We start from the raw sequence: 12,784 nt of genomic DNA on the forward strand, positions 1-12,784 counted from the left end.
TGAGTTTCAAGCCGCTGGATCCGGGACTTGAACTATGATTAGTTAGATGGGAATTCAGCACCTTAACCACTATGACACCTGCTGGTCCTTTTCAGAAGTTTTAATCAAAGATTTTATGGCCATATATTTGATTTAGTCCTTGGATCGAGGTGAGTTTTATTTAACTTTTTGTGATTCAAATGCCCTCTTCGTTTTATCTTTTATGTTTGGAACAGAGAAAGAGATGTGCCTTTCAATTCTATTCCCATTCATCTCTGAATACAAACTGACTTTTTCTTTTTTTTCTTTTTAACAAATTCATTTCTGTCTTGTAATAGCTTGTCAGATACAGTGAGCAAGGTACCTCATGACTTTGCTTGACAACACCTATTCCTAAATCCCAAACTCTCCCAATGTATTAACTGTCTTCGAAGTTCACATAGCCGACAGTTTTAGGAAATGTTTTGCCAATGCATAATGTAAATTATCAGTTTTCCTCTATTAACAGTTTCCAAACTACCCACTGGGTGGCCCCAGAGCTGTCATCACACATTTTAGTTTTTTTTGTTATGGTGACGCAGTAAGTCTAGGTACCAATAGTTGTATTAGTCAGCTTGGGTTAAATTACGTGATGCTAACAACCTCAACATCTTAGTGGATTTTAACAACAAATGTTCATTTATTAAGCTATATGAGTGATGCCCTGGGCTGGGCTATCTTCATTCCAGAATTTAGGCTGATGGAATAGCCTCTATATAGCAGAGGAAACAGAGAACACAGCAAACTGATAATTTACCTGGTAGCTTTGTGCACGAAGCTTGCATCACTTTTACTCATTTTTCATTGGCCAAGAGCAGGTCATATAGCCAAGCCTAGAGCTGGTGAGGTATAACCCTTTCAGCTAGAGGAGGAACTCTAATAATGTCTATCACAACTCTAACCTCATTGGTCCCATAGGAGGCCAAGAAAGAGCACTTGTGTTTTCTCTTTTTAAGGTTTTTCTATAGTATATGTGTGTGAGTACTCACCAGAGAGGAGAGAGACAGGAGAGACAGAGAGAGACCATGAGAGAAAAAGTGAGTAATCACCCCTTGGGTGGATTGCTATACTGCAATTCCATCTCCTCCATTCCCCTCCTGGGATATTGGGCACACAGGCACATGCGACTAGTGTGATTTTCAAGTCACCAGGTCTGGGACTTGAAAATCCAGTGGTCATGTGGGAGTCCAGTACCTTAACTACTATGCCACCTACTGACATATTTATTTGTTTTTTAGTTTTTTCTATAGGGTGTGTGAGCTCACCAGAGAGAGAAACAGACAGAAAGTGAGAAATCACCTTGTTGGGAACCAGCAGTTAGCGTAATGGCTATGTTGCTGGACTCCAATGTAGTTGACCGCGGTTCGCGTCCCAGACCCAGTGGCTTAAAACTCACACCGGGCACGTGTGCATGCGTGCCCAAGATCCTGAGAGGAGAATGGAGGAGAAGGGATTGTGGTGTGACCATCCCCCCTGGGGGATGATTTCTCGCTTTCTATCTCTGTCTCTGTCTGTCTGGCGAGCGCACGCGCCCTATAGCGAAAACCTCTCCAAAAAAAAAAAAAGGGAAATCACCCTGTGGTGGAAATAGCCACTCTTCAATCCCTTACCCTCCATTCTTCCCTGGGGAATGTGGGCATGCACACACACACACACACACTTGGCATGATTTCCAGGGCACTGGGTCTGGGACCCCAACCACAGAGTCAGCCATGTTGGATCCAGCACCTAAACCTCCACATCACCTGCTGACCCTGCACATTTTCTTTGTCTTGTGAATGCCCATTGCCAGATTCTCTTGCCCTGGCTAGTTAATAGCATTAGTATAATCAGTGGGGTCAGAGATTCAGTGATTTGATTTAATGGTTCTTACTGGAGATGGCTCAAAAAGCACAGCTTGCTTGTGAAATTTTCTTATTTTTAGTGGAATATTTTTACTGAACATAGTTCCTATTTTTCTATGTGAGGTAACCTATTTATAACTTATTTTTTAATTTTCATAACACCCTTTTAGAACTGAGGCATCAAATGTACCAAATTTAATAAGTTAGTTCAACAAAATTTCACATTTATGTACATCTGTGTAACCACCAATTATATCAAGATACAGATATTTCCATAAGGCACCCAAAAGGTGCCCTTGTGTATTTCTCTGTATCTATTACTATTTCATAACCCTTAATTAACCACTAAGCTGATTTCTATCACCTTAGGTCACCTATTTTTTTTTTTTTTTGAGAGGCTTTTGCTCTAGGACATGTTTGTTCATCAGAGACAGAGAAAGATAGACAGAAAGTGAGAAATCATCCCTCAGTGGGAATGGCCATGCCACAATCCTTTCTCCATTCTGTTCTTGGGATTTGGGACATGTACACACACATGCCCAGCATGAGTTTTTCTTTTTGAAGAATTATTTAACTTTATCTATTTAGTTTAATTTGAACAGAGAAAGATAGAGTGAGAGAGAGAGTGAAAGTGAGAAAGCAAAATGCCAGGTCCGGGGCTTGAACCTCAATTAGTCATGTGGGAGTCCAGCACCCTTAACCACCATGCCACTCGCGCCCCCCCCTCCCCAACGTGAATTTTAAGCCACCAGATCTGGGACTCAGAGTGTGGTCGATGATGTGTGAGTACAACATTAGTACTACACCAATTGCTGGTCCCTTTCTATTTATTTAATAGAATCATATAGACAGCTCTGTGGCCTGGTAGTTAAGGCAACTGGATTTTATGTGGCTGATGGCACAGTTCAAGAGCTGGATTAGTGGCTTGACGAACATGTGGGGCAAATGTATGTGCACATCCAAAATCCCAAAAGGAGAGGGTGCCTTCTTACTATGCACTCTCTCTCCAGTGAGCACATGTGCCTTCTGGGAAAAAGAAAAAAAAAGTTACATAATATATCCAATAGTTTGCCTCTTATGTGCAGCTCAGCTTTCTGTGGTCCCAGCTACCAGCAGTCAACAGTGGTCTAAAAATATTCAATGGGAAATTTCAGAAACAAACAATTCACAGTTTAACTTGTTTGCTGCTCTGAGTAACATAATGAAATCTTGTGCTGTTCCGCTGGATCCCACCTGGGTTGTAAATCATCCCCTTCTCCAGCATATTCACACTGTACAGGATACCTGCCCATTAGTCACTTGGTAGTTCTCTGGATTATCAGATTAAAAGAAAAAAAAAACCACAAATATATAAGGTTTGGTACTATCCACTGTTTCAGGTATCCATGATGGTCTTCACGTGTATTCCTTACAGATAAAGGAAGACTATCCATCGTTGGGAAAGCCATGATATATTTTTGTATAGAAAAACACAGAAAAATATGTCGCAATTTTCCCAACAACCTAATATTTTCTATCTGACTTCTTGGGCTGTACATAAGTTTGTCCAAGTCATATATGTTGTACATATCAGCAATTTAATTTGCCTTTTTAATGCTATCCAGCTCACTATGTGGATATGTTTGTGAGTATCCTTCTATGTGTATTTATCCTTTCTTCTTTTGATAGACATTCATTTGAGGCTATTAGGAATGAAACTACTGAGAACATTGTTGTATGTGTGTTTTAGTGGTCACATGTACTCTGGTCTCTTGGGTATATACCTATGAATAGAACTGGTAGGGAATTTTCCAAATTGGTGGCTTGCCTTTTCAATGTAGTGACAGTGTCTTTTGAAAAGTCAAAGTTTTAAATTTTGTTGCCAAGTAATTAATTTTTCTGAAAGAGTTTGTTCTTTGGAATTGTACATAAGAAGTCTTTACCAAACACAAGGTCACTAAGGATTTAGAGAACTACCAATATATTCTGCATGTTTGACTAGAAGTTTATAATCTTAGTAAAGTCCCACTAGGGCCTCGAGACTCAGCTAAATCATGCCTGCCCTGGGAAGCCTCATCTAACTTCTCAAACACAGGGTTTCCCATTCAACTGTGGACTCACCTTTTGATAGCACTGGTCATTGTCTTCCTGGGGACTGGGCAATTTCAAAGGCAAAGACCAGGCACTGTTCATTATTTTGTCCTCAATATCTGGCAAGATGCCTCTAGAAAGCAAACACACATTTAATAAATACCTGTGCATTTGAGCCAAGATAGTTATGGAGGTGAGCACAATCATTTCAATATAAAAGAGAAAGTGAAGACATGCCACCCATTACTCTTATTTTTTTAAGAGAGATTTTTGCTATAGGGCATGTGTGCTCACCAGAGAGACAGAAAAAAGAGAGACAGAAAACAAGAAATCAGTCCCTTGCCCCCTGGGGGGGGTGGGGGATGGCCACACTGCAATCCTTTCTCCTTCATCTCCTCTCAGGATCTTGGGCGAGTGTACATACACACACGTGCCTGGTGTGAGTTTTAAGTCAATGGATTCGGGACTCAAACCATGGTTGACTATATGGGAGTCCAGCGATGTAACCATTACACCATCTGCTGGTCCCCACCCATTACTTATTAAAAATTCCCGACCAGTTCTATTCATTAAAAATCAAGTTTCCACTGGATGATTCCTTTCTGAGAACCATTTGTTTCAAAGCACTTGGATATTACTTTGGTAGTAAACTATAACTGAAGACCATTGCTTCAAATCATCAAGAATTATAGCAACCAGGGCTAGACTGTGATGAAAAGCAAAGATTTAATTCGTCTTATTCTAGTGACATTTTCTAAAAAGTAAACTATGCACTCTGAGAACATTCCCACTCCTAATTATTAGAGGAATTATGCCTTGTAAAAGTAAACACTGCCCAGACGATGTTTAATGGGTCAGAGAACCGGGATATAGTTGACATTGGTATCCTTTTGCTGAAGTGTTTTTCTTTGAGCTTTGGTGGTTTCTTTTCCATTAAATGATTGGAAAATTACCGACACTTTATTCCCATAGGCTGAAAATTAGCCTGCTAAGCTTGAGCCCAAATAAGATTCTGATGACTAAGAATTAATCTATTTTAGTGGAAGCATGTCTAAGGGAAATCAGTAGAGCTCCTGTGACCACAGCAGGGCCTGCTGCTGTCACCCGTGACGGATTCAAAGTAGCCAAATGTGGAAGCCATTTAGGTTTGAATCCCTTTGTTCTCTGGCCAATATTGATCAAATTTTGTTTTTCTAGAATTCATCCGTTCACATGCACAGCTTTCACAAGGTTAATAAATCCTTGATTTGAAGGTTAAAAAGAAGTGTTTTAAGAGTACTCAAACTTCCCCCTAGCATAACTATGTAGAGCTACAATTTTCCAATTCTTTTTTTTCTCTCCAAGGTTTTTGTTCTGTTCTGTTTTGTTTTTCTCATGAGAGAGAGAGGCATCCTCAACAGGGTCTTCATGAGGTAACCCACCCCCAGCCTCAGCCAGCCTGGATCAAGGACATACACACCCAGTCTGTTTAGGAAGGTCCTAGGAGGGAGCACAGGACCTTCCCATGTGAGACCACTTGCATCACCATGGTGTTACCCCTTGTCCCCCAATTCTGTCATTGCAGTTCTGAATTATTCTAGTTATTTCAAGAGATGGCAGTAAGTTGTTATTATATTTAATTCAAATTTTAAAGTTTTCCAATTCATGTTTTACTATTTTACAGAAAAAGGTACAGAGGATAAAACAGTATGATCAAAAATTGTAACTCTAAGGAAGCTTCGCACAGGGAATTTATTCCAAGTGCAGTCAGCAGTTACTTAGGGAGTGCTCTATCGCCAAGTACTGTGGATGTGCTTGATGAAAATGGGTGACTAAAATAGCGCTGTCCCTGCCTTCACAGAGCTTCAGTTCAGAGGGGAAAAAAGATAAAAAGATGTTGATACTAGAGTTTAAATTACTTTAATTCAGGGCTTATCTACCATTTAATGATGCTCCCTCACTTCTGCAATAGATTCACTTATCAACGTAAATCAAGGATGAACAGACATCTTGGAGTTGACTAAAGTATGAATTAATACAAGTAGTATGATTTGAGGGTGCTGCTGCTTTAAAATTTCTTCAGGGGCCAGGAGGTGGTGTGGTGGTTAAGGCACTGGACTCCTACATGGCCAACTGTTGTTTGAGTCCCACACCTGGTTGTTTGAAAATCATACTGGGCACGTTTGTGTGCGTGTCTATTTCCCAGGAGGAAAATAGAAAAGGGATTGTGATTTTGCAATATCCCCTTTGGGGAGATTTCTTACTTTTTTCTTCCTCTCACTGTTTCTCTCTGTCTCTCTCTGGTAAGCACATGTGTCCTATGGCAAAAACCTAACAAACAACAACAACAACAACAAATACCTCTTCAATCCCAGCAGTGGTGGTGTGCATTGTTAAGATGCTGTGCAACCACCTGGAGGCCTGGGTATGATTCCTGATCCAGGCTCACAGTGGTAGGTGCCTGAAATTCCAGCAACTGGAGAGGATAAGGGAAGAGGACCATGAGCTTGAGGCTGACTTGGAAATAGGAAGACTTTATCTTTAAGAAGAAAAAACAAAAACAAACAGACAAACAAAAAAACCTAGCTCTGTAACCTAATGGTTACAGAAGCCAGACCCCACATGGTTATCTGCAGTTTGAATTACTAGAAGCTTGAATTGAGATGATAGAAGCTTGAAAAACATGCCAAGTACATGTACATGGAATGTAAGTTGATTCAGTCATTATGGGAAAACAGTATGAAGGTTTCCCAAGGAAATGATCATTTGATACCATGTGTATTGTAACCTTATTCACATAGCCAAGAGATGTGAATAACCTAAATATCCACTGACAGATGAGTGGACCAAGAAAATGTCATAAATAAGCAATGGAATATAATTCAACTTTAAAAAAGAAGGAAGTCCTGCTAAATCTCTCACCTATTTGAGGGTAACAAAGATGAACTGCTTCTAGCAAATATGACTTGTCTGTGTGATTCTTTGTGTCAATCAGTCTCTGCCACTTCTTGAAACCATCCCTGCTCAAGTGTAATTCTATCGATATAGGTCCTGCGGGTCTCACCCTGGCAGTTTCAAACAAATCTCCTTTTTCAGGAAATTCACTGGACTTTCCCTCTGCTGTATTTCCACCTGTTCTTTCTAAATTCTCTTTTCAAAAAGGTGATGACTGAATCCTAAAGGCCTGTTGCAGTCCTACACTGAAGGTGGTACCTATCTCTTGTTTTAACCATGAATGGAATTCTAAGAGGTTTTGGTACCTTCTACTTTAGTGACTTGTAGGTGATTTATGCAATCATTTTTAAATATAGAAAATCCTTGTTCATTCATACAGGGAAATTTTTTATCTGAAGTTACAGAGAAAACAAATCTTGTATGCGAATTGCTTAATTGCTATGATATAAGGCAAAACACATTAGGCATCAGATAAGTGATACTGCTAAAGGTAGGATCAAGAATGATATCAGAAATGCTTTTTAGCGGAAGTAACATTTGATGTAGGCCACAGTTAAAGGGAGGACAGAGGGGAATAATTAGGAGGCAAAAAGAATGGCTCCAGGGTACAAATTGTGAAATTATGAGGCTAGTTCAGATGAGCAGAAAGTTCAGAGAGGTGAGGAGCAGGAGATGCTATTAAAAGAATTATTTTATCATTTTTATTTCTGTGGGCTAAATTGTAATGTCTTCTCTGTCACTTAGAATTTTATTTATTTGAGCCTTCTTTTTTCCTAAATTTAGCTAAGGATTTATTCATTTTGTTATCGTTTCAGAAAACCAATTCTAAAGTTTGTCAATTTTTAATATTGTTTTCCTTGGAATTGGCAGGTGGCGTGGTGGTTAAGGTGTTGGACTCCCACATGGCTGATCACGGCTTGAGTTGTAGACCTATTAGCTTGTTTTCTCACTCTTTCTCTCTGGTCAAATAAAATAATAAATAAATAAAATGAAATAATAAAATAACTATAAAAATAAAATAAAATAGTTTTCCTATTTTATAATTTATTTCTGTTCTGATTTTTATTTCCTCCCTTTGTCTAATGTTGTTGAGTTTAGCTGCTTCTTCCTTTTCTAGTTCCTAGAGGTATAAAGTTAGATTGTTTATTTGAGATCTTTTATTTTTTAACATAGGCATTTATTGCTATAAACGTACTTCTAATATTGTGTTCCAAAAGTTTTGGTAGACTGTGTTTTTATTTTCATTGGTTTTAAGATATTTTCTAATTTCTTTGTTAATGTCGCCTTTGACCTAATAGTTGTTTAAGAGCGTTTTTTAATTTCCACGTGTTTGTGAATTTTTCCATTTTCTTTGTATTATTGATTTTTAGTTTCATTCCACTGTTACTGGAAATATATTTGGAAGGATTTCAATCTTCTTAAATATTTTAGATCTGTTTTGTGACCCGTCCTGGAGAATGTTCCATTTTAACTTAAGAAGAATGAATGTTGTGCTGCTATTTAGTAAAATATACTGCCTATGTCTGTTAGGGTCATTGGGCCTATACTCCTCTTTGATTCTGTAAGTTCTGCTATCTCCTTATTGATTTTCTGTCTGAATCTCTTACAGATTTGGATATTGAAATCTCCTATTACTGTATAACTGTCTACTTCTCCCTGTAGATATGTCAGTATTTGTTTATTAAGATGCTATGATGTTGAGCACATGTATATTTATAATTGTTGTGTATGGCTATTAAAGTGGCACTTTTGTTATGTAGTGCTTTGTTCTGTTTCTTGTGACAGTTTTGTACCTATAGTCTGTTTTGTCTAACCTAAGTATAGTTATCCCTGCTCTCTTTTGGTAATCATTCACTTAGAACATATTTCTCTACCCCATTTGCTTTCAGCCTGTATGTGTCCATAAATCTAAGATGACTCTCCTGCAGATAGCATGTAATTGGGTCTTGTTCTTGATCCATTCCTCTACTCTTTGTGTTTCGATTGGTGAGTTTGGTTCATTTACATTTAGAGTAATTATCGATAGATAAGGAATTACTATTGCCATTTTGTCAACTGTTTTCTGTTTTGTACTTCTCTTGTTTCTCATTTTCGTATAGTCTTTATGTCTTGATGGGGGATTTTTTTGTAGTAGTATGCTTTGATTCTTTTTCCTTGATCTTTTGTATGTCTATTGTATTTTTTGTCATTACTGTGGCGCTCTCATGGTACATTTATTGTTATACTGGTCTGTTTTAAGCTGATAATAACTTAATGTCCATCTTACATAAAAACTCTACACTCTATTCTTCACTCTTTATGTAATTAATATTTGGTTTTATTTATTTTTGTATTATGGTTTCATCAAAAACTTTCAGTAGTTATATACATTCTTACTACTTTTGTCTTTCAATTTATATACTAGTGGCAAACATAATTAACACATTACTATTAACAATATTACAATATTTTCGTTTTGTTTTTATATTTACCTTTAGGAGTAAGATTTATGCTTACATTTGCCTTTGTGTTGTTGTTTAGCATCTTCTCATTTTAACTTGAACTCATTGTAGCACTTCTCTGATGCAGTTCTAGTTGTGATGAACTCCCTTAGTGTTTGTCTGGAAATGTCTTTATCTCTACATAATTTGTGAAGACATCTTTGTCAGGTAAAGTATTATTCTTGGTTAGCAGGTTTTTTTTCTTTTAGACTTTGGTATCATTTCACTCAGTTTGCAAGATTTCTGTTGATAAACCTATTGGCCATCTTAGGAGCCTTCTTTTTAAGTAACAAGTTGCTTTTCTTAGACTGCTTTTAAAATTATCTTTGTTTTTCAATTTTAACAATTTAATTATAATGGATCTCATTGTAGAGTTTTTAGGTTCTACCTATATGGGAATCTTTGGGCTTTGTAAATTTGGATTTGATTTAAGACTTAGGAAGTTTTTAACCATTATTTCTTTAAATATACTTTCTTCTCCTTTCCCTTCTTTTCTTGGGACTTCCATAGTACATACACAGATGAACCTTGACTTATGATGGAGTTATTATATATCCCAATAGGCCTGTTACAAGTTGAAACTATCATAAGTTGAAAACACATTTAATACACCTAACCTACTGAACATTATAGCTTATCCTAGCCTACTCCAAATGTGCTTCGAATGTGTTTCATCTAACATAAACCCATTTTATAAGAACGTAGTAAATATCGCATGTAATTTAGTGAGTATAGTGCATCAGTCTTTGACCTTCACGATCATATAGTTGATGGAGCTACAGCTTGCTGCTGCTGCTCAGTATCATAAGAGGGTATCATGCTGTATATTGCTAACCTGGGAAATGATCAAAATTCTAAATTTGATGTACAATTTCTACTGAATGTATATTGCTTTTGCACCATCGTTAAGTCAAAAGATCATAAGTTGAAGCACTGTTAGTCAGGAACAATCTGTATTAGTTTGTTTGATGGTGAAATTTTCCCGTGATCAGGCATGTGGAATTCATCTCCCTATTCCTAGGACTTAACTGTTGCACTATGGGGATAGTCATTGGACTTTTTTAATGAATTGGAAATCATGAAATTACTTAGTTGACTTTTCTAATATTTTAAACTACTTATAATAAAGTTCATGGCTTGAAATGTTTCTAATAAAATATTTTGAGGGCTGGCCATTATTCGTAAGCTCTGAATAAATACTATTGAATAAGAGAACTACTAAATGTACATATAACCAGTTCATCATTTCTCTATCTTTTCTTACTCATGAAAGGTTTCAAAAATAGACTCTGTGGCCAGCAGATGGCATGGTGGTTAAGAGGTTGGATTCTCACATAGCTGACGGTGGCTCAAGACCCAGATCTGGTGGCTTGAAAATCACAACAAATAAATGAATGAAAGAATGAATGAATGAATAATAAATAAATAAATAAATAAATTGGGGAGGGGGTAGACTCTGGGTCCAGGCTGGTGGTGTAGTTAGTAGCAAACTTAACTGTAGTGCTAGATACCAAACAGCTAACTGAAGGTTCAGCTTCTCCATTGGTAGGCTTGTGCATATGAATCTGAGATTCTGACAAGCTGGAGGACTGGTGAAGGAGGATCACAGACACTACTGAAGGTGCTTCTCTCTTTCTTTTTCTCTCATGCATGCACCTGTGTTCTCTATCATGAATTAAAAATAATGACAAAAAGCAAAAACTGATCCAGCATTATACAATCTAATTATACATATTTGTCATTGGATATTAAATTGTTACAAATGCTAATCTTCAGGTTATCCATAATACCTTGTCATAAGGTCAGAATAATCACAATTTTGCTCATTCTTCTATTTATTCAGTCAGCACCATATTATGTGATAGGGAAGATTTTAAAAATTCCACTCTTTTTTTTTTAAGAGAGATTTTTGCTATAGGGTGAATGCACTCATCAGAGAGAGAGAGATACAGAGACGGAAAGTGAGAGGCGGGTCATGCCTCCATCCCTTCTCCTCTACTCTCCTCTTGGGAGTTTGGGTATGTGTGCACACCTGCCCGGCATGATTTTTAAGCCGCCAGATCCAGGACTCATCAGTAGTTGACTACGTGGGAGTTCAGCAACATAACCATTACGCCATCTGCTGGTCCCAAAATTCCACTCTTTGTGGCGTCCAATTAGTGTTTGTGTGTGTATATGTATAGAATATATATGTGCAAAACATCAGGCATTATTATGAATACTTTTCACATACTATTTTCATCCTCACCAACAATGTCATTTTAAAGATAAGGATTATGAAACACAGAGAGATTAAATAAGTTGCCCAATATCACATGATTTGTAAAGTGGCAGGAAGAGAAGGCGAGATTCAATCCATAGAATGTAGAGCCAGAATCTGGCCCTTTTTCATTATGCTATAAGAGCTTTCAACAAAATATAAGGAGGCTGAGGTGGCAAAGGGAGATAGACTGTTTTACATAACAGGCTGTATGTTGGGGAGCATATGAGCACAGACCCAAATGAAGTGTGATCTCTGCTGCCCTCTCACTGAATGCATCATAAGGTCATTAACCTATTATCAGGTTCCTTTTATCTGTTATCTTTCAACTAGATTGCTCTCCTATCTCACTCAGGACCCTATTCCAGCAAAGGTGTAGCCCTGGGCTTAGATAAGCATGCTTTAACCTACTTTCCTGTTCTCTTCTTATTTACTTCAGTTCATTGCTCCCTCTATCACGGAGGTGGTCATGTTGACCCTTAGATTGGTCTCACTACACCCTCAACAGGGCTATTAGGAAACAGATGAATTTAAGCTATGATCCCAGAAGTCTTATGTGAATGTCACAGTTCCAAGAAAATGGACAGCACGCTTTCCTGATCAGAGCCGCTGATAGGTGAGGTGGGAGGGAGGTAAAGCCACAGTTTAATTACTTCATGTTTCTGCTGAAGGACAACTTGGGCCTTGCCATTCCCACACGCCTTGTGTGGAGTAGTGCCCACACCATGATACTCTCACTACTGACCTAGAGTTACTCTCGCTACTGACCTAGAGTTAAGAGCAGGATAAATGACACATTAACAAACTGGGTAATAGTTTTTGTACAGAAAGAAATTATGTAAAAACTGGGATTATCAGGTTTTAAATCAGCTTGGGTCTAAAGGGGAAGGAAATACCTGTATAGGAACTAGAGACTTGTCATTTGTTATTTCACATAGGCAATTTAAAGATTAGTTAGGACATTGCAGGCAGACTTAAATACTTTTCAATAGTGCTAGCCATAAGTATTTGCTTAGTACCTGCTGCTAGGTGACCTCTTCGTCAATGAATGTTTCAGTCTAGTGGCGGAGGTATGTCTGACTACCTAACACAATAACTGGTATTACCTTAACTCTAGGTTATAGAACTTCATCTAGTCTGGGTGAGTCTAGGAAAGCTTCTCAGCTTGCTTAATATTC

This window comes from Tupaia chinensis, unplaced genomic scaffold (genome assembly GCF_000334495.1).
Source record: "Tupaia chinensis unplaced genomic scaffold, TupChi_1.0 Scaffold000086_1, whole genome shotgun sequence".
In the NCBI taxonomy this organism is placed as follows: domain Eukaryota; kingdom Metazoa; phylum Chordata; class Mammalia; order Scandentia; family Tupaiidae; genus Tupaia; species Tupaia belangeri.